Source organism: Chamaea fasciata, unplaced genomic scaffold (genome assembly GCF_029207755.1).
Source record: "Chamaea fasciata isolate MVZ Bird 193981 ecotype frontalis unplaced genomic scaffold, bChaFas1.0.hap1 SCAF_2, whole genome shotgun sequence".
Taxonomy (NCBI): Eukaryota; Metazoa; Chordata; class Aves; order Passeriformes; family Sylviidae; genus Chamaea; species Chamaea fasciata.
This window is the reverse complement of record NW_027094087.1, coordinates 72,816,160-72,841,990: the sequence shown is the minus strand read 5'-3', so window position 1 is coordinate 72,841,990 and position 25,831 is coordinate 72,816,160. Positions and strand designations below refer to the sequence as shown.

General features: G+C 35.1%; 1 long non-coding RNA gene across 6 annotated transcripts; it reads right to left on the bottom strand.

The window, feature by feature from the left end:
- Positions 1-22,864: 22,864 nt before the first annotated feature.
- LOC136286013 (uncharacterized) lies at positions 22,865-25,501 on the bottom strand. Of its 6 annotated transcripts, none has more exons than XR_010719683.1 (4): positions 25,470-25,501; positions 24,559-24,768; positions 23,843-24,025; positions 22,865-22,951 (listed from the first exon to the last, which is right to left on the bottom strand). It is a non-coding gene; the product is annotated as an uncharacterized lncRNA (long non-coding RNA). The 6 variants fall into 6 exon arrangements; XR_010719682.1 differs by having other exon boundaries at positions 24,559-25,022; positions 25,470-25,498; XR_010719681.1 differs by having other exon boundaries at positions 24,559-24,668; positions 25,470-25,498.
- Between the last annotated feature and the right edge of the window lie 330 nt (positions 25,502-25,831).

Below are 25,831 nucleotides of genomic sequence, written 5' to 3'. Positions count from 1 at the left end.
TTTATATGTATGGGAATTCTCATTCAAGCAAGATGGGTTCAAAATTTTCCAGTGTGAAGGAAATTATCACCTGATACATTTCTTCTCGCAATTTTGCATGTTCTTTGTATTCATCCTAGTTAACATATGGCATACCACAGGCATTACCATTTGAAATATAGAACAATTAACAATAGATGTGAACTCTTCATGTCCAGTTCTCCAAGTGTCTACAACCTTTTCACTTTACAGAGAGCACTAATTTTTTTTAACTGTTATATCTTGGTAAAGCCTGTTTCCCACTTTGTCTTTTTAAGCACAAATCTCTGGTCTCCTCCCTATTTAAGGAAAAAGGGAGTTGTGAATGTGTTCTAGAGATTCAGATTCACGTATTGCTTCCAGAAAGCTGAGTTACAGTATCAGCTTGTTGTATTTCACTGCAAATGTGAGGGAAATAAATATATTTTTAAACTCACTTATAAAAGCCTCCCTAAAAGTTTCTGTTGGGAGGAATAGAATACACTGAAAAAATGGTAATTTATTTTTAACCATTCAGCACATATGAATATTTCATTAATATTTATAATAAGTAAAATTGCATAATTTCAAAACTTTGACTGAATTTTTCCCTCAAGTTCTATTCCCTAAATAAAGCTTTTAGAAAACCCTGAACCTGCAAGAAAAAAACAACAAACTGGAGAAAAGCAGCTGTCAGGATTTTAATTTAATAGGAAAATATTTTATAAGTTCTTACTTAGAAAAATATGGCATAATCAGTATCTTTCATTTAGTAGTGGAAGCTGAGATGTACACATGAATTGAGAATTTTTTTTTTTCCTCTGCAGGTTTAGAAAATAATTTCATAGAGCGTGTTTAGAAATTATTGGCCTGTATATTCACATTTCTGTTGTTCCTTTCATATGATCTAATGATCTCATCTGCCTGTTTTTTCCTACATTCATTAAAGTCATATTTTCAAAATGCTACAGTGTCAAATAATCTTATGGGTTATCAGTAGAAAGTATATCACAAAATTTAGTGAAATATTTCCAATAGTCTGAAAATTATTTTTGTAAATTTTGATGGCCTGCTGTTATCAGCCCAGTTTCATTAGCCAAATTTATTATAATCTAACAGATTTCCACGATGATAGGACATAATTTTCTTTCTCAGTGAAATACATGTATAGAACAGTTATTATAATAAAATTTTGGAGTTAATAGCTAATTGAACTACTGAGTCATTCTGTGAACAAATTTCAATTTTAATTCCCAGAAATAAAATTATGAAATTCTAGTTATAATTCATGTTCTGGTGATTATAACATATTTGATAAATATAAGAATTCATTTTTATCATCTAAATGTATTGGAGAGACAAATACTCAGCTCCTGGAACTGTAATTAAGTGCTCAATATACCTTTATTTTATTGCCATTTATTGTAATTTCTATCTGTTCGCAGTTCTGTATTTTAAAGATTTTATCTGACAGGTTGCTCAAAATATATACATCAGCCAAGAGAAAAATAAAGTTAGCTTGTAAAGCAGTACTATAACCAAATATCACTTCAGTCAAACCAATCATATGAACTACAACAGGGTAAGTTCCAGATTCTGCATCTGGGATGGGACAACCATGGATGTACAGACTGGGGAATGAGAATCTGGAAAGCAGTGTCAAGTAAAGTGACCTGTGGGTCCTGGTCGATGGCAAGTTTAATTTGAGCTGGCAGTGCCCTGGCAGCCAGGAGGGCCAACCCTGTCCTGAGGAGCATCAGGCACAGCATCACCAGCTGGGCAAGGGAGGGGATTGTCCTGCTCTGCTCTGCACTGGGGTGGCCTCACCTCAGGTGCTGGGGGCAGCTCTGAGGGTCACAGTATAAGAAAGGTATAAAGCTGTCAGACGGTGTCCAAAGGAGGGCCATGAGGATGAAAGGCCTGGAGGGCAAGCTGTATGAGGAGCAGCTGAGGTCACTTGGTCTGTTCAGCCTGGAAAAGAGAAGACTGAAGTCACATTGCAGTCACAACTTCCTCATGAGGGGAAGGGGAGGAGAAGGCTCTGATCTCTTCTCTGGGGTGACCAGTGACAGGACTGAGGGCATGGCCTGAAGTTGTGTCAGGGGAGGTTTAGGTTGGATATTAGAAAAATGTTCTTCACCCAGAGGGTGGTTGGGCACTGGAACAGGCTTCCCAGGGCAGTGGTCACAGCACCTGCCTGACAGAGTTCAAGAAGAGTTTGGACAATGCTTTCAGGCGCAATAGTGAGACTCTTGGAGATGGTGGTGTGCAAGGCCTGGAGCTGTAGTCAATAATCCTTGTATGTCCCTTCCAACTCAACAGATTCTGTGATTCTGTGAATACAGAACTGTAAGGATGACTTTGAGGAAGAACACTAAAGGCTTTTCAGAGAAAAAAAAAAAAAAAAAAAAAAAAGATGGTAAAGGAGTAGTATATAGACTAACCCTTATCATTAAGGAGTATAGTTTGTTTTCAAAATCTCTCGCAATCCCACTCTGTTTCATACAACAGAACAGCAGTGACCTTTTATCCTTTAGTGACTAGTTTTCCCTTGTAAAAAAAGTGAGATTAGTCTCTGGTTGAGGAGTTTGATGAATATCTTATTACAGCATGTGGGATTTAGATTCTTGCACTTTTCCTTGGCAGACTGTATAAGGCAGGAATATGAAAAGTCAGGAAAATTTACTAGCCCAGGGATAAAATCTGTCTATTGTTCTTCTTTTATGAAAGCAGAAGATAATTCAAGGAAATAAAACAAATACAAAAACAGAAGATTACCAAAGGGCAGGGGTTTTATATATTTGATCATTGTGTACGTTTAAATTATGAAAACTCTGTTCTTGCCCTTTTTGTTAGAAGACAATTTTCATGTTCTCATACACTTATCAAACTGATTGTGCTATTTGAGGTGAAGGTAATAAATTTTCAGGTTTTTCTTTTAGGAGAAGTTTAATGACTTAGCTAAAATAAATATAAGCATAATACACACATGTAAAAACTTCACTATAAATCTAAATGAATCAGCTGACTGTACACACATAATTTATATACTTTTTGTAAAGTGAAATAGCTCTATGCAAGTATAAAGAGATGCGATTTTTTAGTCATCACAAAGAATGAGTTGGCCAAAATAAGACCATTTAAGTAAGACAAAGAGCACAGTAAGAAAAGAAAACACTAAATGTGGTTTACCATGGGTTTAGCAAACCTGATTTTACTTCTGATATTCCCATCCTATCTATTTTCCAATCCATTGAAAAGACATTTAGGTCTAGGTGTAGAAAAGGCCTTATTGTAGGCAATCTACACTAAACATAAAGCAGTATTTCAGTTCATTTAGGGTAACTTGGTGAAATGAATATATAAAGTCAAGACATCAATGTTAAAAAGTCCTGTCTTAAAGTATTTGGGAGCATGAATCATCCATATATAAATGCTGATAAAGCACCAGCTTGTAATCTGATGCCAAGTGACACTGAACAGCTTTTATCTAAATTGGGTAGAGCTTCTCCCTTTGTAGTGACTTTGTCATGAAAAAAAGTAATTCATGCGGTAAAGAACGCAAACGGGGACTGAAAGGACAGATAAATAGGATAGGAAATCAAGGGTTCAACAAGAGTTTAAAAGAAAACACTAATTTCTATAGTGAAAATTCTTTAGGTCCTTGAGGGTAGGTTCATTTTATATGAGTTCAGTTGCCTTACATCACATTTATGGTCTAAAATAATATTTTGATTCTTCTTCAGTTAATTAAGAGATAAAACAGTTAATTCTATCTCAAAACAAGAGTGGTGGTTCATCTAAAAAAGCTTAGCTCTTTTTGTTTGAAGGAAGACTGAGATTTCCATACTGCAGACCCCTAAAATCAGATTTCTGAAAACAAATATCCCTATTTGAGTTAAATCTAAACCTTTTTTGCTTTTTTTTTTAAACAAATGAGACACTGTTCTTGATTTTCTATTTTCACAAAAAAAATTAAATTTAAAGGAAGAGTTGTTTGCTTTCTTCTGTTTTTATTCAGACTACTCAAGCATTTCAGAGGCAAGAATAAAATCCAAATAAAATAAGCAAGTGGGTCAGTCTAGTTTCACTGATTATGAAATGAAGTCCGGAAAAATGAATTATAGGTCCAGTGCTTATCTGCAGCTATGACATACGGAACTAGACTAGAAGATATTATAGTATTTAAACCTGTCTCTCTGTACAATGTTTTCCATTAGCAGATTAAGCTAAAATCAGTGCAATGATGTTCAGAGGTTATCTAGTTCCAAGCCACTTGCCACAGGCAAGGATGCCACTCACTAGATTGGGTAGCACAGAGCCTCATCCAGCTTGGCCTTGAACACTTGCAAGGATGAGGTATACACTGTTTCTCTGGATAACCTGTTCCAGTACCTTACTAACTTCCAAGTAAAGAATTTCTTCCTGACCTCTAACCCTCTTTTAGTTTAAACCTCTTCCCCCTTGTACTGTTACTATCTGCCCATGTAAAAAGTCACCCTCCCTTTTTCATAAACCCCCACTAAGTGGTGGACAGCTGCAATGAGATCCCCCTAGAGAATTTTTTTTTTCCACGCTTTTCTGGAGGTGGCTGAACACCTGCTTGCAAATGGGAAGTGATGGATGAATTCCTTTTTTTTTTGCTTTGCTTGCATGCAAGGTTTTTGCTCCAGTTATTAAACTGTTTTTATCACAGCTCAGGAGTTTTCTCACTGGAAGTGAAAAAACCAGATGGGATTAGTTATCTAAGTTTAAAAGTACAAGAAAAATATCTCCAGACCTAAGCTAGTCATCCTTGGATCTTTTTATAACCAATTGAGAGAAAAATAAGTGCTCAAAGGTCATGATTTATCTCAAGGGATATATCTAAAAGTAGGTTAGATCACTTCTGCCCTTAAAATATTTGTTTCTTTTTACTGACTGTATAGAGATCCAGGAGTGAATAGCTGACACATCTACAACAGATAAATAGTTTCCTCTTTCAACCCTGTACTGCTTTCATTTCATTCTGATCAGAGAGAATCTGAGATACTTCTTTCATCCTTCTCTTCTGAACTTTCCAATTTTTTCTTAATGCATAGAGCCACAGGAAGTCAAAAAAAGCTTCTTGATCTAAAGACCAACTTCTATACTTCTCTGTTTACTCCTTTATATAATACTACAATTTAGATACTATTATTTTTCTAATCTATGCAGTCTCATAGGAAAGATAATCAGATACCACTGGAAGATTTACAGGTAAATTCATGGGTTGCCTAGCAAGCTAATACTATACACACACATATATATATATATATATATATATATATATATATATATATGTATATAAATTCTTTTTCCTGAGAGAAAAAAGAAACCTCTTAATGTTTAACAAAAATTCAATATTACTTCTGTGTCAATCCTTTCAAATTTTTATTGAACACAGAGAATGAAAAACTAGGGTGGACTCATTTTTAAGTAGAATCTTTGCTATCCCAAGCAAATTGGACATTCATAAATACATAGACCTTCATGAGAAGCAGACATGAGTGCTGAGGAAGGTGGTTGATGACATTGAAGGCCAGCCTCAATAATCTTTGATCGATCATGGTGACTGGGAGAAGTGCCTGAGAACTGACTGAAAGGAGGTTTAACTCTTCAAGACAGTAAAGAAGAAAGAACTGAAGAAATACATCTCAGTTAGTCTCACGTTTGTCCATGGGAGTAGCTAACCCTGGAAGTCATTTCCAGGCACATGAATCCGAAGAAAACCACCAGGAAATGTTAGCATGTATTCACCAAGGGGAAATCAGGCTTTACTTGATAAACTACATAATGAAATAGGTGTCCTGATGAGAGAAGAGAGTGAATAACGTCTACCCAAACTTCACTGAGGCCTTTGGCTCCATCTCTCATAAGATTCTCATAGACAAGCTGTTGGTATATGGGCTGGGTAAGCAGACAGCAGGCAGATTGAAAACTGGCTGAGTGGCTGGGTCCAGAGGAGGGTGATCAGCAACATAATGTGTAGCTGAAGGCCAGTAACTGGCATTGTACCCCAGAGGTACTGGGTATGGTCCTATTCTTCATCTTCATTATTGATCTGAGTGGTGGGACAGACTGTACACCCTACAAGTTGACAGATGACACCAAGCTGAGAGGAGCAGGTGATATGCCAGAGGATTGTGTTCTCATGGAACACAACCAGGACTGCAACCTGTTCTAGTAGGGAGCATCCCTTCCCAAGATGAAACTAGATGATTTTTTAAGGTCCCTTCCAATTCAAGCTTATCTATGATTTCCAAGATTTCCATGATTAATTAGAACAAATGTAAGAAAGCAGCTCAATAGAGTGTTTTTTTCAATGTTTTATCAAGTTTAGTGTGCTTAGAATTAAGACCCATACAACTTAACAAAAATAAGATGGTAAATAAAATATATACAAGACTATATAGAAGCTGGTAACTCTTGATTTGTTCATTTCAATAGAAATAAATTATTTTCCCCCAAATTATGTAGCTGTGACTTTTGACAAGAGAAGAAACTGACTTCCCCTGAGTTTTGATATTTTTGGCCAAGCTACATTAGTTATTTGCTCAATTCACAAGACAACAAATTACACCTATTGGGCAAGTGTGTTGTTCAACCATTCATTTTTAAATAGGCACCCTAGATAGGTATTTTAATGTGAGAAATGCCTCAGTATTTCTCAGTATCATATATTACTGGCACCGTAATACAGACAGTAGCCTTGAATCAAAGTTGATAACTTGAGTGTGTAACTTGAAGCCATTCACAATGTGTGTGGCCACACTGACCTATGCAGTTCAATTCTACATTCTCCACTTAATTTAGATTAAAGAGGTAGATATCCTGGATAATCTCTTTACAGGCACAAATAAGATAATTCATCAATACAATTACAACTCCAATCAAGTAAAATAAGTTTCAGTGATTAATTCTTTCAGAACAAAAGCATCTTCAGCTTAAACCATGACACCAAAGTAGGGATTAATTTGAAATTTTTAGGTTACCATAGTCGTTTGATCAACCTAGGCAGACTAGTCCAACCAGAAGTTTTACCTCGTTCAAATACAATGTTTCTGGCATTCAACTTATGGGGGAAAAGCTATCCCAGTATATTGCAAACTGTGAGAATGGGACACCATGAAAAGTATATAATTATTCCTTGGGTTTGTTGGCTTATTAATCTTTTTCCCTTGAACAACAATGTCTTGGGTTTTTTGTTTTTTTTTGTTTTGTTTTGTTTAGGTTTGCTTGCTTGTTTTTGTTTGTTTGTTTATTTGTTTGTTTGTTTTTAACTTAAATACCAAACTTGGATGCCAGTATTTGTCGCTAAAGAACATAAATTTTTCTTCTGAAAGATTTTACTTTAGAAGCTTGCTTTAATTGGTTTTCTTTCCCTTCTTTTTCTTTCACAGTCAGTACACGCTTCACCATATGGCAGTAGGCTTTTAACTAATAAGTTGGCACTTAGAGAAGAAAGGAATGAATATTGTTTATGGCTAACTTTATATCACAGGTGCAGTTCCAGATAAAGAGAGTGTGCTCAAGTCCCAGCAAGGCATTGCACATTTGATTATATTGCTTGCCATCTGAATGAAACAAACAAGGACTGAATATTCAGTCTTGACGTATTTTAAACTACATTATTTTCCCTCATGCCCATGAAATGTCTTCAGTATCAAAGTGAAGAGAGCTTATTAGACTTCACAAAAAATCTCAAGGAAATGCTTAATCATGATAGATCAGGGTCTGCGAGTCCTGGGGAAAAGTATTTTATCAAAGCATTTAGATGAAACACTTCAAGGAAAGCTTCTTTGTAGCAAAGTAATCTGTTGTTTGCTTTAGTTGGTAATTCTGCTTAGGTTATGGAAATAGAAGAACTAGAATTACTTTGTGGGTGCAATTTACTTGGTCGCTGTGATTATTACTTCTAAATGCCACCTTAGTGTCAGAAGGTCAGGTTGGAACAGAAAGTCAGGCTAAGATGGAAACGACTATCAGCCAATATAACCCTCAGAAGTGCTCACCTGAAACTCCATGTTAATCTTTAGGCTTGGTCAAACACCTAATTGTGTAAACTCAGTGGCATTAGACAATAAGAACATCCCCTGGAGGCTACTTTGGATACAAGCACATGAATAACATAAAAAAAATTCTGAGAAAACAAGGGTGGATAATATTTGGAAAAACAAAGTAAGTTTACAGAAATTGAGAATGGAATTCAATTCCAGATCATACACTCCTAAATTGAAGAGTCTTTATGTGGTGCCTAATAGTTATAAGTTTACGCTATCAGGATACTCAAATCAAAATAAATCCACAGTTCATTTTTTTCATCATAGGGGTCTCATAATACTTGAGGCTCATCAGGTAAGCCACCTGGCTGTGTGAGAATACAGCTTGGAAGCAGGACTCAAAGTACTGCTGAACTCATTACAGAAGTAGATGTGCTAGAGGGCTACAAGCCCTGGCAAGTCAAGGCAAGACCCTGAAGGAGGAAGAGTTCAAGGTGTATGCATGTGTGTTTGTGCACAAGGCAGTACAGGCCTGTACAAGTCTGTACTAGCCCATAGTTAAGCAGTGTTACCAAGAAACATAGATATGGTTGTTATTGTTTTTGCTTATGTTTGAAAAGTATATAAACCAACAGTGTGTTCAATAAAATCGGCTTGATGATGCAAACAATGAAGACCCCATCTCCTCAATTGCCCAACATGGCTGTGTCCTAGTGATACAGAAAGACTTTAGTCTCCTCTAAAATCTGTGTCAGACTCTTCAGGCTTACAAGATTGCTTCAGATACCTAGCCACTAGACATGCTTTTACACAGTTATGTTTCACCCCTATTCAATATGGTTGATGGAGTCTGGTGATGTAAATTGTCTTATAATAAGTTTAATTGTTTATACATCAATTAAATATTATTACTGATGTTCTTCATCAGTAGCAATCTTAATATGCTTCTGCAAAATCCTCATTATGGAGAACTTTACTAGTCAATCTTGGAAATACAAATCAAATCCAGTATATTACTTTATCCCTAGGTAATGTTTTTTGTCCTCACAACATGATATAATGATCATCCTTTGTTTATGGAGTTAACATCTAATGGAAATGTTCACACTCAGCCACCCTGAATCTGTGGAGCATGAGAATCCATATTTATTTAAGTTATTTCAGTGAAGATTTATTTGGTAACGTCTTTTCTCACCTAAAATTTACTACCAGAGGAATTCAGTTTGATATTTGAATGAGTGGCATGTTTTATAGTTATTGTTTCTTTCTATTGCTATAAAAGCAAGGGAAGTTTAACATCACTCATGTTGCACAGAAGCTGAAATAAAATGTAAAGATAAGTGTATATAGATAGAAAGTATTATTGGCTCTGAGCTGTAACAGCTGTGTTACAATGTTTACTGCCACAAATTAGGTATTTCCAGATGGAAACAATGTTGTAATTCATGAATTTTCTAGGGAAAAAGAGGCTGTATGGTCTTGGAAAAAAAAAATGCTACCCATATCAATCACTGCTTAAAGAAAACTCAACAGTCTGGTTGAATAAATCTGATTTGATACAAGAAAGATCCAGAATCAGCAGCTTTTTTATCGTGGCTTTTTTTTTAAGGCCAAATAATGAAGCAATGACTCCTGCTCAAGGTACTACACAGGTTTCAGAGAGATATGTTGATAAAAAATCTAGAGTAATACAACTGAATCTAGACTGTATTTTAAAATATACCGCAATTCTCACTTTATTAAACCCTATTAACAAAGCTGGTTTAATAACTGCTTAACTTATCTTAAAGCTTGTTGTAAACCTAAGCTAGTGAGGCATTGTTTTTTTATCAAACCAAGAATATGACGTTCGTATTTCATTTTATCTTTAAACACTTTTGGAAAACATGATTTGCTTTACATCAAGGCATTAAAAGATATTCAAACAGTAATTGATACTAAAGTCTTCCAAATTCCTTTTTTGTACATATAGTCAAATTACATGGGAAAAACTAGTTGCTTACTTCCATACTGATTTATCTAGATGTATTTCAGAACCATAATTTATTAAAAATTGTTTATATACTTTGCTTCATAATTAAAACAACATTGGAGACACAGATCTAGCATCTGAAAGTGATCTCACTTTTTGACTTTAACTTCTAGTTGGAATTAGTCATATCTAAGTGCATACTTCCCTTTTTAGTGATAGGTCATACAATCACAAAGCATTCTTGTTCTGGACTTTTATGTCTGCAGCGGCAGTGAATACTAATAGAAATGTCCCATATAAAATATTAAAACTAATAATAAAGGTATAAATACCTGTCATCTAACAAATATGAGCCTCAAGACTGCCAAATGGGAGAAAAGTCAGTTATATATTTATATCTTTATGAAGAGAGGTCTCACTGTATTTGAATGCCCCTTCCCCACACTTTTATAATGGGACATATGTGGTATATGATTTCACATAATATAAAAAGGAAAGCTACTGTAGCATATGCAAGACAGCTGTTGATTTTTCTGAAAGCTCATTTAAGCCTAAAAATTTGAGACTTTTGGGTTTTTTCATTTCATCATAAAATGGAGTTCTTAAGATGGAAATATTTTGGCAGCAGATGGAAAAAAAAACCGCACAATACAATATATGTCAGAAAGTTTCCTTCCATTTCAGTACATCTTTTTTAATTATAAAATGATTGAGTCTGTGTCCTGTATTTAAATGAGCTCTCATGGTTCAGGAGTGCTACTCTCTGAAACACACTGCCTCGTTTTCAGGCATGCCCTCCCCTTGCCTCCTGTGCTGGGATGGAGGACAGAATTGGAGGCACAAAAGGTAAAGATCTCAGCTTGAGATAACAACAATTTACAGAAACAGCAATGAGATCAGAAAACAAACAGTAACAACAATACTATTAATAACAAAAATGTACAAGGGAGAGGTGAGTGATTCACATGCAAAATGCTCAGGTCACCCTGATTGCTTCTTCCACTGCACTTACATAACTAGAAGTCCAGGAAAGAGACTGTTTTCCCCACCTCTAGCAAAGACATGAGGTGGTATAGAACAACCTCTCTGTCCTAGCCATACCCCTTCTTTGCAGATACTGCAAAAATTAGCCCTGTCCCGGCCAGAATCAGGACATAAACTAAATAAATATTCCGGTTCATTTTTAACTACGAGGAATTCTTCAGTCCAAAGTAACTGATCTGTTACATAAAGATATTATAAAAGAAAAGCCTTATTAAATATAGTTCAAGCCCTGCTACTCTAGCTAAACTAGCAACTAGCTTGTAAGTTTTTACAAGGAAGAATTAGAGGAATGAGGAACAGTTAGCATAACAAACTGTTCTTGTAGCGTAAAATCAGTTGCACTTGTAATAGCAAAAGATCATCTCATGAGAATCTACAAAGAAATACATAAACTCCAAAGTAAAGAGGGAGTTTTAACATGTACACACACAAACACCTTTTAACTAATGAATTGGGTGGTAAGAAACTGGAGTTAAACACAAGGTTTGTGAAAACTGCATAAAAATGAGTTATGTAAATAAAGAAGGGGCTTTTCCTCATGAAGAAACTGAGTCCCTACACTTGAGTATTATATAAAAGTAAATAACATTAAATACTTTCACTCTCAAAACTAAGATAGACCATACACACAAACAGACAAAAAGTGTGTCCTCACAGAGCAATAGTAAGAAGTGGAGATATGAAATAAATGTTCTGAAAAAGGCTTTCCCTCTCAACAGGAAAAAATAGACACTACAGACCATGAGTCATCTGAATTATTTAAAGTCCACTTTAAATAAAAGATTAAATGTATCTAAAAATAATTGTTTGTTCTCTATTGACTCTAAATAAAGACTTGATACTGACCTTAAAAATACATGTCTATATTAGAGACACTCAGACCAATTAGTCTCCAGACTTGAGACACATGGATGATTCCCCCCCCATCAATCTTTCAGGATTAGTAAATCTGTGCCTGGGTTTTATACGGTAATGTTTGTTTTGGTTTGGTTTGTTTGTTGCCTTGGGTATAACAAGTTTTTAGCTGAATTTATTTTCAGAATCTGAAGGAACACACGATGATTTTTTCAGGATGTAAGTCAATACACAAGATTATTCTGGCTGCTAAAATATATTGCCTTATATGAGTCATCTCTAGCTTGTAAGAAGACTCAAGAAGACTCAGATAACTGAGGAGATAGAACAAGTATTTCCAAATCTAAGCAATTTCAAGGGCTCTCAAAAAAAACCCCCAAACACAGAGGCTGAAAAACTTTGAAAACATTTCAATATCTGAGAAGCACAAGTCTAAACATGACAACATTGAGGAAGGTTCTTGCACATTTATAAAGGAAAGATAATAAATGCTTTGTAAATTTCTTTGAATGGTACAAAATATGCCATTTTCTGATGGAATTTTTTTCTCCTTATTAGTCATGCTAAGAAATCATAGAATTTATATTAAAATGGTATTAATTACAATGAGAAATGGAATAAGAAAATGAAAAAAATAACATTTCAATAGGTTTTCTGTGTCAACAGTTGACTACAAAAGCATTTATTTTTTTACAGGTGGTATTGTGAAAAAGAGATAGAATTGGTATTTATAGTATGAAAAAGAAATCTTGAAATATATATGCAGACTTGTCCTGTGAAAATAGAAAAAGATAGCAGAAACCATTTTTTTCTGCAAACCACAAAATTATAGACTTAAGAAATCCAAATTAAGTGTGGAAAGGAGATTTCGCATGTATGACAACCTCTGATTCGGAAGTCAGTTTGAGCAACTGCATTGGCAGATGAACTTTTCCTGTGAGAAATTGCAATAATTAGGCTACAAAAATAACTTCTGAAGAGGCAGTACTTATATAAATAGTATTATGCAGGATGAGAGTACAGAAATATGACTTTGGATCTATATATGTACACAGTGAGAACCATAATACAATCATAGAGATTTGTTGTTGGTAATTTCTTGAAGAAAACTTAGACTACTAACATGTATATGTAAAAAAACTCATAAAGCATCATTTACCCTTGCACTTGACTTGCTTAGTATTACATTCTAAGTATACAGGATTTTGGCAGCAACAAAACATGTAGAATATTTTTGGGTGTTGGTACTATAGAATCAACTATTCAGTACATTGTATTAATGAAGCATTTAAATTCTGACTCAACTTTGCAAAACTGTAAAGTTTAGGAACTGAGATTTTTTGCTCCTGCTAACATATTTTATGAATCTACTCATTATCCATTGCTATGAAATGGAATAGAATTCTATGAGGAATGAAGTACTTGCCCATGCAGAAGAATCTCATGACACTGTGGTTCACAGATTGCATGTGTGTATACTTTCTTCTCAGTAACATATAAATAAGGATACAAAGAACAGTACAGTAAGGGTCCTTACTATAGAAGCAAGGATATCTTTTACAAGTGAAAAATGAAAATTATAGCCTGGAGGAATCCAACATGTCAATCAAGTCCAGTGTCCACTTCACGAGTCAACAGGCATTCAGCTGAATACAAAGAACAATTTCTCATCTCGAAGTTCATGAAGAAATACCGCAAATTCACCATGGAACAGATATTTAGGGTACCAAACATATGGATAATTAAAATATCTTGAATATCTAGACCCACATCAGTGTACATAATACAGAAATAAATTTAGAGAAAATAGCACTCAAAGCAATCAAATGAAAATTTACTAGCGTTCTTGCTGAATTAGTTGAATGATACTGATAAGTAGGGGATATTTTTTTGTCAGCAAAAACTTTCCTATGCATTAATAAGTATAGAGGTTGGCTAGAGACATTAACTTAACATCCAGCGCTCAATGCTGGTATTTATGCCTATGCTGCTTATTCCATGGAAATGAACAGAAGGTATTGTTCTGCAGACACTAACATGAATATTACAGTTGAATGAATATATATTCTTGAAATTGCTGGCAGTTACATATTGTAAGTTCAGATGTAAATTTTTTTCCAGAGAAAATTAAAAAAGCCACTTGTGATAAACATGTGTTCAATTATCCCCAAATGGACTAGTGTGATTCAAGTCGCAGCAAGATATTTTCCTGGTTCAAAGTTCTCTTTTATATGCCACTTAACAGTGCTTCATGGGTTGTTTTTAAAATGTTTTCCATCATTACTACATTTACCAAAATAACCTAGTATATAGGAATGCAAATTGGAATTCTCAGTCTTCTGTGACTTCCATCCTTAAGCTCCCTAAATGAAAAATGACTTCTTTTTTTATTACAGCCAGGGAGTGTAAAAAGTACCATAAGAATTTTAGTACTCATGATGAATTGGGCTGGAAGTCCCATAAGTTTCATTAAATATTTTACGTGAATCTAGCCTCTTGGTGTAGTGGTTTTTGTGCTGCTTCATGGCACTTCATTGTACCATGCATTACCAGATTTCTCTGTTTCTGAGCATCACAAAATGAAGTCCAGCTGATTCTCAGAAAAAAAAGAAAAAAAAGAAAAACCAACCAAACAAACAAAAAACCAAAAAAGACACCCAAAAAAGAAACAACAAAGAAACAACAAAGAAAAAAAAAAGGCCTCCAGAAAAAGCCCACAACACTAAAATATCATGAAATTCTAAAGCACCTTTATTTTCAGTACTGTATAAAAGGAACATAAAAATGTGACTAAATAACAGCCTTATATAAGTCATCATAAAGTAAATCTGCTATCTATCTAACCCCCATTTCTAGAATTTTATCTCCTCCTGAGATACTGCTGTTGCCTAGTAGGGAATCAGAAATACCATGCCCTGTGGTGATTAATTTCCCCTATTGTAAAAGAAGGAACCTGTAGACATGACATTAGGAAAAGCTGCAACTTTTTATAATGCCATTTTGCTATCATCTATCTTTGCTGCCTGGTTCTGCAAAACCCCATAAGGCCACTTTCCAGTCTCATACTGTAAAACCTCCATTTAGTTAATACAGATGAAGGATAGGAACGGTTAATCTGCTTCATTTGACCCTGTCACAGGTTTTGGTCACCGTCCAAATTAAATATTTAGTCATTTTTTGCCATTTTGCTATTGAAAGGAAGAGAACTAGATTTCAGGTAGAAGATCTTCTGCTGTCTGTCAGATATAGTTGTTCTGATTTGCCATTACATAATTAATTAAATTCTTGTCAGTTCTGAAAAAAATATTACAGATAGCTACATTTAAAGAAAAGGATAAGTATTTATTTGTTTTCCCATTAAAATTTCACTTTTGTTCCAAAAGACAAAAAATTGTAATGTCCTGTGCATAATTTACTTACACTGAAACCACAAAAGTTTTTCAATCTTCTAAGTTTTCTGTATTAATTCTACCAAAACTCTGGATATACTTAGAAAGAATGGCAGGTCTAGGAACACTTGCTGGTGTTCTCAATACTAGATATTTAGCTCTTAGATTTACGGCTTTCATTTATTTTCAAGACCATATGTTTGATATTATATTGACACACATTGACAGTGTGCTTCTTCGTAACACACACACACAAAAAAAAAGAAGTAATTTTTTATTCTAAGTAATGGAAGTAAGAACCTCTTCATCTATCAGACTCCTTTTCCTGGGTGGCCTGCAGCAAGCACCAAATGTGAGATTTATTTTGTTTTCTTGGCCCCTAATTTTCACCCATAACCTCTCGACCTGTTCATTACTGTCTTTGAAAGACTACTCTGTGCAGTCAGTCCATTTTTCTACAAAGAGAAAAATCCAACTGCCCTTCCTTCCCTTCCCTTCCCTTCCCTTCCCTTCCCTTCCCTTCCCTTCCCTTCCCTTCCCTTCCCTTCCCTTCCCTTCCCTTCCCTTCCCTTCCCTTCCCTTCCCTTCCCTTCCCTTCCCTTCCCTTCCCTTCCCTTCCCTTCCCTTCCCTTCCCTTCCCTTCCCTTCCCTTCCCTTCCCTTCCCTTCCCTTCCCTTCCCTGTCTGTTCTGAATGGTTTCTAGCTGCTCACTGCAGTGTTTAAGTAATTTAATTAATTCCACCACTTTTTAATTGATAGCAGATAGATCATGTTTCTAGATGAACAGTGGCTACCAAGTCCTAACATGGTTGTTAGCCATGCATTGATATAGAGTTGGGTATCATTTGTAATCTTCTTGGAGGAACATGTGCTAATTTCTTTGAAGCATTGCACAAAATTTTTTCCCTGTTGATTCCTAGAATGTCAGGAGGACCTGGGTCTTTGTTAGTCAAAACTCCATCCTCCACACCCTGTTAAATTTATTTAAAAAGTCATAAATCTGTCCAGTTTGTACTTCATCCTCATTTAATTTCTTTTTCCTTTTCCAAAGGAAGGACTTTCTATTTTTTCAACAAACATACTACATAAAGAACTAGTAATACTTATTTCTTTTATGAAGTGCCTAAGAGGTTAGAGAATTCATTTAAAAACAAAAACAAAATTAAAAACAAAACCAAAAAAAAAAAAAAAACCAACCCAAAACCCAAAAAAAAAATCCCTGCTAAATCTTTTCACATCTCCAGGCTCCCCTTAGCACCATACTTTGACTATTAGTCTGCAGCTCACTCTGGTTAAATATGACAGTACAAAGAACCTCACTTTCTGCCATCCAAGTGATTAGGATTCACACCTGTGGCAAAGATTAAAAAATAGTCCTTGGAAAGAAAGTGAGAGTGAAACTCTTCAAACATATGTTCAGGATATTCACTTGGACAAAGAAGCCTGTTTTCCTGGATTATTCTTAAACAAACAAGAGTTATTCTATAAATTTTTTTATTAGTTAACTTTTTATTCTTCACAGATATTGAATGGCATACACATGCCAAAGATTACATTTATCTCTGGTAAGCACCTTAAGCACTAGACAAATAAGTTAGGATAAGTGGAGTATTAAAGGAGAATAATTTCCTTTAATATCTTACCCTACCTGATGCTTGCCCTACAAGACATACGTATATGCTGGCTTGTATTCTCTCAAGTAGAGTTGCAGGTCATTTTCCTGGTAGTTTAAATTAATCTGATTTTATTTGAAATAGATTAAAGTACTAACCTGGCCATTCACCAGTCTCAGCTGAAAGGTATGACTGACAACTGGAAATGCAGATCCAGCAACTTTCTGATTTGACTCCTAGACAGCACTCTTTATAAAATCGTTCTAAACACACCCTTTAAAGATAAAGACCAGGAATGGTACAGTCAGTCCTATAGTCTGTTTGCATATGCAGCTCCATGTCTACAGCTTTCCCATGCTGGCCAGTGTGTGTTCTGTTCATGCTCAGGGTGTCAGACCTGGTGTGTGGGATCAATATTGGACTAAAGTAATTATAAGTAAGATCTATTTCTTTCTGGGTTAATGGCATTATCTACATGTTTAATCACTTTTTAAGGAGAATTACCTAAACTATATATATATACATATATACATACATATATATATACACACACACACACACACATATATATATATACATATATACATATATGTCAGATCAGATTGGATAGTGACTAAAATGTAATACTGTCTCACAAAAATTTTATGCTGTCATTTTTCTTCAACAGGTCCTATGTAAATTTATATATATCCTCAGACCTACTTGACATGTTTTGCATTTGTGATGCCTTTGGAAAGAGGTCTTCCTTCTTTCTTTGACGTTATCTTTTTTTCTTTTCTTTCCTAAAGGAAAAGAAGCTTTCAGGTTTTAAAGGCTTCTTTCAATAAGTAGCTAGGAATAAGCAATCATGCCATAGGAAGAAGCAAGGCTTGGCTTGCTAGAGGCATAGCACTCAATGGGATTTGTTTTATGTGCACTTATGTTATAAACAGAACAGAACAAAGTGTAAGTTCAAGTCTGTTCATTATCATGACTTCTAGCACAGAAATATCTTATTAATTAAATGCAAAATAATAGTGCTTTCTGTTCACAATCATAAAATGTCCTGACTGGTACTAAAACTTTGATCCCAGCTATTTTTCTAACACGTTTTTTTTCATTGACATCAATACTTACTCAAATGTGGTTCCATAACATATTACTGATGTTATAGGTCTGCAAAATGCATCAGACCAAAACTATTTTTCAGGATCCATTTCTGATGTAATTATTTCCCAATGAGCACACCAACAAAGAGCTATAGGCATTCTTCACCTATCAGATCAATCTGTGTCAACCCACATATTTCCTGTGAAGTTTTTAAACTCAGTTTAGTTGTTTAAGGTTACATTCATTTTACCACTTCAGAAATACAGGCTGAAGTGCTGAAATTGAATCCATGGTGGTTCTACCACAGATGTTTCTCTTATAAATGTGCTTTTCAGTTACCTTTTAATGCTTCACTGGAGAATGAAGTTGTTTAAGTCCGTATCTCTTTGAATTGCAATCAATGAAACCTTTCTCACTTTCATCTGTGTGACTCTAATTGAAATAAGCCGCAACACATTTTTTCCACTGCTGCTATCTACACTGACTTTTCTTTTACTTCATGTGATTTATTTCTCACAGACCTAGAGGCTTCTAGCAATGTTTGAGTCACACTTCAGACTGTCAAAAGTGGTGATATACTGTCTATTAATTACTGTCTCTGCTGTCATTCACTTTAGTGCCCAAAGGAATCCTCAAAATAAATTCAACCTCTGTATAATACTCAAAAAACCCTATTAATATCCAGAATTGGTCAAAAGACATTCACAGTTTTTTATTTTATCAATTTAAATTAAAATTGAAAATTAAACTTTCTAGAAGGGTATCTGGTAGATTTTGTGGTCAAAAAATCTTGTTTCTACACCCATGAGGGAACACAGAGAGACTACGGCAGATGAGGAACCCCAAATATACTCCGCCTGGCTCTTCCCAGGCCTGTCACAGGGGTCATTAGCCCACCAAAGGTCCATCTTCACGAGTCCAGAAAAGCACAGGAAAGCACAATGGCAAGCTGGAAACCTTACATAACAGCCTCAGCCTAAGTATCCAAGTGTGAAACCCATCAGGAGGAGTCAAGTCCAGAACATTATTCAGACTGCTAGGGGTTGCTGCTCAGGTGCTGGGGACCATTATAAGATATAGTGAAAGAGCATTTTGGGATAGTCAGAGGAGGTATCAATGGCAGAAAAAGGGAGAGGGTTACAAGATTTGGGGACTAATAATTGCAGGAAACAGAAGGATAAGGGAATAAAAGGGAGGAGCTGGTTCATGTGCTTGTCTGGCAATGCCCTGTGCCTGATCAGAGACATCTCTCATGTCTTCCTGTTAAACTCCCTTCCAACTCTAACCTGGGTGAGAATTCTTGGTCCTGTGTGCATGAGGGTGTGAGCTGATCTCCGCTTTCAGCTGTTTTCCAGTAAGGGCCTGTCATATAAATGTGCATTTATGGGAGTCCAGGTTGCCAGTAGTTGGAACAAATGCAGGTGAGCCAGAGAAGAGAAGGTCAGGTCAGGTTGAATGGCTGAGGCCATTGGTGCTGTTTATTTTACTGCTAGTGAAATGAAAACTGGGGCAATTGCTCATCTATGCAAACAAATAAGTATGTCTATACCTCTGTATGTGTGTGATTTGTGTACTTGTGTATCTTGGACACTTTCAACCTCTCTGTGGCTGGAACCTGGGGCTACGGAGCCCTGGCTCTCTTGGGCTGTCAAATCCTGAGTGGTGTACTTTCCTCTAACAATATGATGTATTAAAAATTTGATTTCAAAGCAATATCCTAACTTGGCAATTTTTGTCATTTTCAATACAGTGTATTATTTTTCTCAATTTTATCATCTGTAAGAAATATTTAATCTGTCCTACTATTGACATCTAATTTTACTGTCTTATTATAGACATTAGGATTGCTGTAGTTTGAATATATACTCCTCTACTTTGATAGAATCACTGACTACTGGTTACTCAAAATGCTTTAATAGATACACTAAAAGAAATACTTTGACTGAAACAATAAAAATACAAAAGCTAATAACAATATTTGATTTTTTTAAAAAAAATGTGCAATGACATTAAGATAAAAGTAATTCCAAAATACATTTTAAAACTTAAAAAGTAGAAAAAATAATAACCTGAAATACTTTCCATAAAACAATATTAATTGTATTCATCCCCTCAATGCTGTTTTGTTCTGTGCTGCTCTTTCAATCTGTAGTGGTTATGTTACTACTGATTTTTAATAATTTAAAGCATATTTTAATGTAAAGAAAAATATCTAGAAAATTAATATCAGCTCAGCTTTTCAGGCCTAATTCAGAACTTAAATGAAAATATAATTTACAAAGGGCTAACACATGTTATGCAGAAGAAAGGAAATTGAGTTTGAATCAATTCAAGTTATCTGCTGAGAGAAGAGGTTCAAGTTTCTTTAAGAAAGTACTATGCTAAAGCAATTATGTAAAGGTACACAGACTTTTTTTAAAAGAAAACTGGAAAAGGGAGGCCATAAACAATCTAAATTCAAGAAACATACAAAAATACAGCAGAGTTCTTGTCTCAGACAGGTTCTGCAATATTATCAGTGTTAAATGACTTACTGTATTTGCAAAATGTATTTCCACTTGTTTGAACAAATTGCAAAACCTTTCCTTCACAGTTCTGGTAGAGATACAACACAAAATCCTGTAAATTTTTGAAAAGGAAGAAATTCTGCTATTTCTTGGCAGACTAGTTCTTTTTCTTTTGCTTTCAGAGCTCTTCTCAAAGGGTTTGGAAGTGTTTTTATTTTTACAGAATTTGACAGTAGCATTAATGTAATATCTTTCAATAAAAGATGGGAGTCTTAATGTGCTTGAAAAGCATTTGAGAATCATAAATTAGCAACTAATTTACTTGTAATAATTTTCTACTACCATGTTAAATAAGCACTTCACAGAACCACCATTTAAGACTTTAAAATATTGTTCTCATCTTACATGGAGAGAAACACAACACATTCTAAAAAAAGACCGAAAGTGAGAAATCTGTATGTTGTTAAATCTGTGAAATGGTCAGGATACAAAATAATGCAGTCAAGAAACAAGAGCTTTTATACTATCTATATAAATTCTTCTGATTAAAATTTAATTTATAAAACATTAAAGTACTTCAAATTTTAAAAAAAGGAAAATTTGTTTTAATTATGTATTGTAATGTTTTGTATGTAATGAGCAACTTTTCAGTATATAAGCAGGAATGTGAGAAACAAAGTTAAACTTTTAAAAACTCTTGGAATTTATATACTTTTCCAAAGTTCAAAATATCATCTTTAATAATAAACAGATTTTTTAAATTACCTTTAGAAGGCCGAGTGCTGCCAAATAATGGTTCTAAAGAGATGGTCTAAAACCTTTCAACGATGAAGAGATCTATCAAATTACATTATCACATAACTATGAGAAATAAACTTGGATTTACAACAAAGTTGTTTCTATTTTTTTGCAAATAAGAGCTATCATTTATTTATTACATACAATAAACAATGAATCATTAACACAGCTATGTGACTTCCTATTTCTAAGCAAATATCCTCTAATATAACTTATTTTCAATTAAAACCTTTCACACAAACCTCTATCTGAATAAGTATTGCATTCATGAAAACAAGGAAAACAAGCAGTTTTTCAATGGCAGTTCACAGAACACTGGAAGGAAGATAATTACTAAATAATTGCTATCACATCATAACCTTGAGCAATTAGAAGCTTAAAGGATAACAACTGTACCCATGAAAGTTCCATTTCTTGAACTAGAGTAATTTAGAGCATGTATCCATTAAAAATAAATGTGTTTTAGTTTCTGGTGTCACCCTTTAGAAAAGAGAGAGCAATACCATGAATATTTATTTATTGCTGAATTCTGAAGGTCCCACGGGTGAATATCTTCATACATATGTATTTATTCTTTAATTCAAATTATTGCTTGGAAATAACAGTGGGAAAAACCACCTAATTATTATTTTTCAGAAAAAGAAATTAAATACATATTGTGGCAATTAATTTCAAGTTTTTGTAATTTAAATGTCTAAATATAATCTAGTGTTGAAATTTAGGTGCTTAAATCTTGATGCCAGTATAATTTGAAATCTTCAGGTGTTTCATGCCTGACATCTTCCTGTTGCTATAGGAAGACACGATTATTTTATAATACAATCATGTGTTTTATCTGGCAGCCCAAATAGAGGTACCCTAGTTGCTAGCAACTAATAAATGGGTTAAACCCAAGCAAGTTAAGGCAAATAAATTCAGCTGAATATGAAATGAAGAGCTAGTCTTACAGCTACATTGACAGTTTTAGGAGTTTAAGCCCAAATATGCAAAACACATGAAGTGAAAGAGCAAATCTAAAACATTAACACAACAGTGACTCAAGTGTACAACCTTAGATGGAGTAGAGAATTGCAAAGAAAAATATGATAAATATGGTTGAAATAAAGACAGCTTAATATGCAAAACAAAAGTTGGGTCCACAGGCAAAGCAAGGAACTCATTCACTGCTTCCTGTGGGCAGACAGGTGCTCAGCCACCTCCAGGAAAGCCAGGCCCCTTCTTGTGTAGTGGTTATTTGGGAAAACAAACACCACCACTCTGAATGACCCCCCTTCCTCCTTCTTCCCCCGCCTTTCACTGCTGGGCATGGCACTGTAAGGTATGCAATATTCCTTTGATCTGTTTGGGATCAGCTGCCCCAGCTGTGCCTCCTCCCAGATTCTTGAGCCCCTTCAGGGTCTTCACTGGCCAGACTGCATGGGAAACAGACAGCCCTGATGCTGTGCAGGTGCTGCTCAGAAATGAGTGGAACATCAATGTGCTCTCTATGTATTTTTCAGAACAAATCCAAACTGTAGCACCATAGCATCTGCTAGGAATAAATAACTGTATTCCAGCCAAAAGTGGTACACATTGGTGTTTTCTTTATTCTCCTACAAAACAGAACAGAACAAAACAAAACAAAAAAAAAAAAAAAAAAAAACAACCAAAAACCCAAAACAAAACACTAACCACCAAAAAAAAAAAAAATTAAAAAAGGAGAAATGTAAAGATACAAGAAAAATGGCTTTACAAGAACTTACATCATTATTATTCAAACCCCTTAGTATTTACTCTTGTATAACATACTCTATTTTATCAGAGACATAGCATTACTTAAAAAATACCCCTCAACATTTTTCTATAGGATGTAATATTTTTGAGGAATAAATAAAAATGATTTTTTTTTTAAATTTTCTTCTAAGCTGTTTTATTATTTCATTAAATCAAGTGTGATAGGTGCTGTTCTGGTTTGAAAATATCTTGCATGAGAAAAAAAGTAGCCATGCAAACATAAGTTTAAGTAAAGTCCTGTCATGCAGAAATCACTTGGAAAAACATGGACAATATCAATGAGTTTTCTGTAGATTATAACTTTTTCAAGGAAAGTCTTGCATAATGATGGATAGTAAAGCATATTGGAAGCATGTACTTCTTAACTCTAAGATTTTTTTAATTGTATAAATGCAACAGCCTCAGTTACTGAGAAACTGTATCAGTCACAATGAGACACATAAGTTGAGCTGTCCTAATAAAAATAGCAAGAATATTTTCTGATGTAAGACCTAGAATTTAAAATTAATTATCCAATAACTTCATTTTCATGGTTAAATTGATTCTTTCTCTTAGTTCTGTTTTTTCCCTTATCATTTATTTTTTTAAAAAAATAAAGAAGGCTCAAGTATTTATCATCTTTTAAGAATATTTTGGTTTTTTTAAAAGAAAAATAATAAAGTATTAATCTGGGAAATATCATATATATATATATATATACACACATATATTATAGATGATTATATTATCCTAGCTCCCTCTCATACCTAGTAGAGAGAAATAGAATATATAATTTTCTGCTCACCTTAAGACACTGTAGTCGATTGACCTTGACTTCAGCAGGACAGGTGGAGAAAATAAGATCAAAGAGTCTTAAATGTAGATAAAAGAAGTTTAATGAAGAGAAGGAAGGGTTGAACGAAGAAGTAAAATAAAATAAAGAAACTTATTCTCTTCTTCCCATCAGATGATCCTGTCCAGCCAGTTCCTGGGAAGCAGAGCCACAGTTCACATGGGAGATGCTTTGGAAGACAAACACCTTAATAATAAGTGTCCCCCTCCTCCACCTCTCTTTTATTTTTTATTGCTGGGCATGACATCATATGGCATGGAATACCCCTTTGGTCAGTCTGGGTCAACTCTCCCAGACCAACACTACTACCAGACCTCCCCCACAGCCATTTCTTAAATCTTCCTGCACACCCCTGCTCTACTAGTCTTTGGTGGTGCTAGCAAGTTGGAGAGACAGCCTTGATTCTGTGCAGCAGTAGCCAAAACTCTGGTATCTTATCTTAGTTGTTTTGTTACAAGCACTTAGTTGCTTTAGCTACAAACACAAAGCATAGGACTGTGAGGGCAGCTATAGAGAAAGTTAACTCTTTCCCAGCCAGACCCAAAAAAGAAGAAAATTAGTAATATTCTGCAGACACCCATTTCTACTTTTACCTCACCCTAAATATCTACCATCAAACCAGATATGCACCTTTAAAATTTTAGTGCCCATCTGAATTAAGAACTCACCCAATCATATAACTCTCATCTTGGTGAGATTTACAACTTTCAGCAGACAGATGTTTAGAGGAAGCAGAGGCACAGCAAACCTTCCTGTCACCGGTGTGTGTCTACCATTCCTGAGCAAAAAAATGGATTCCCTGGTTCTTCTCAAGACCAAGGTTTATTTTTCCACTCCCTCTGGGTTTTAGTTTTGAGCAATCATGCAGAATCACAGAACTACAGGTTGGGAGAGAACACAGTGGGTCATCTCACCCAGCCTCCCTGCTCAAGCAAGATCTTGCCAGAATACATTGTACAGGATTGTGACCAGATGGTTCTTGAGCATCTTCAGTGAGTAACACTCCACAACCTCCCTGAGCAATCTGTTTCAGTGCTCTGTCATCTGCACGGTTAAGATGTTCTTCCTAATACATGGAGCATTTGTTTGAAGGATGACCTCTGTGCCTTGAAGTACACATTCAGGAGAGCAACTAGAAAAAATGCCTAAGTTATTCTAGGAGTAAGCAGAGCTAACCTTGAAGAACCAATTGCACTGAACAGAGTGATTTTGGTTATTGTCCTGATTTCTACAAGAATTAGTTGATGTGGTGTTGCAGCAGCCCTCTTCTTACAGGATAGAAATGAGCCGAGGTACAGACTTCTTGTTTATCACAGCATGAAAAGGGTCCTGCTTTATTCCTCTTTCCAGCTTAGCCATCCTAACTCCAACTATTCACTGACTCTGGTGGCAGCAAGGTCCTACTGTAGGTTTCCCTTGCAGCCTCTGACTGCTGGTTATTTCCTGCTAAACTATGGCTGCAGGCATTGGTTTGCAGACTCTGAATGCAGGTTTTTACCTGGCTAGACTGTGACCACAGGTTCCAACAACAGGCTACAACTGCAGATCCAGACTGACCTCACAGCAGTGATTCACTCACCTCAGGATCCTCCTTCTTCATAATTCCCCTCACCAGCTAAGCCACTCCTGTTTATCACACTTATCTTTATTGGATGTAGCTGTGACTCACGTGGGGGGAGGCTGTATTGTGTAATTAACATAGCTGTTACTAATCTGGGATGAGGTCACCTGTATTCCCTTCTCCTACACTATTGGGTTTTTTTTTTTAACCAGAGTTAGAGGGGTTTTAAATTCTCTAAAATAAAGTAAGTAATTGCCTCTCTGTAATTCTTTTCTCACTGCTTGGATATTAGGTTTCTATGTACAGTCAATTAAGATATCTGTAAAATAAAATTCCAAGAAAATATAGATCTACTTTTAGACTTCTAAATTAAAATCAAA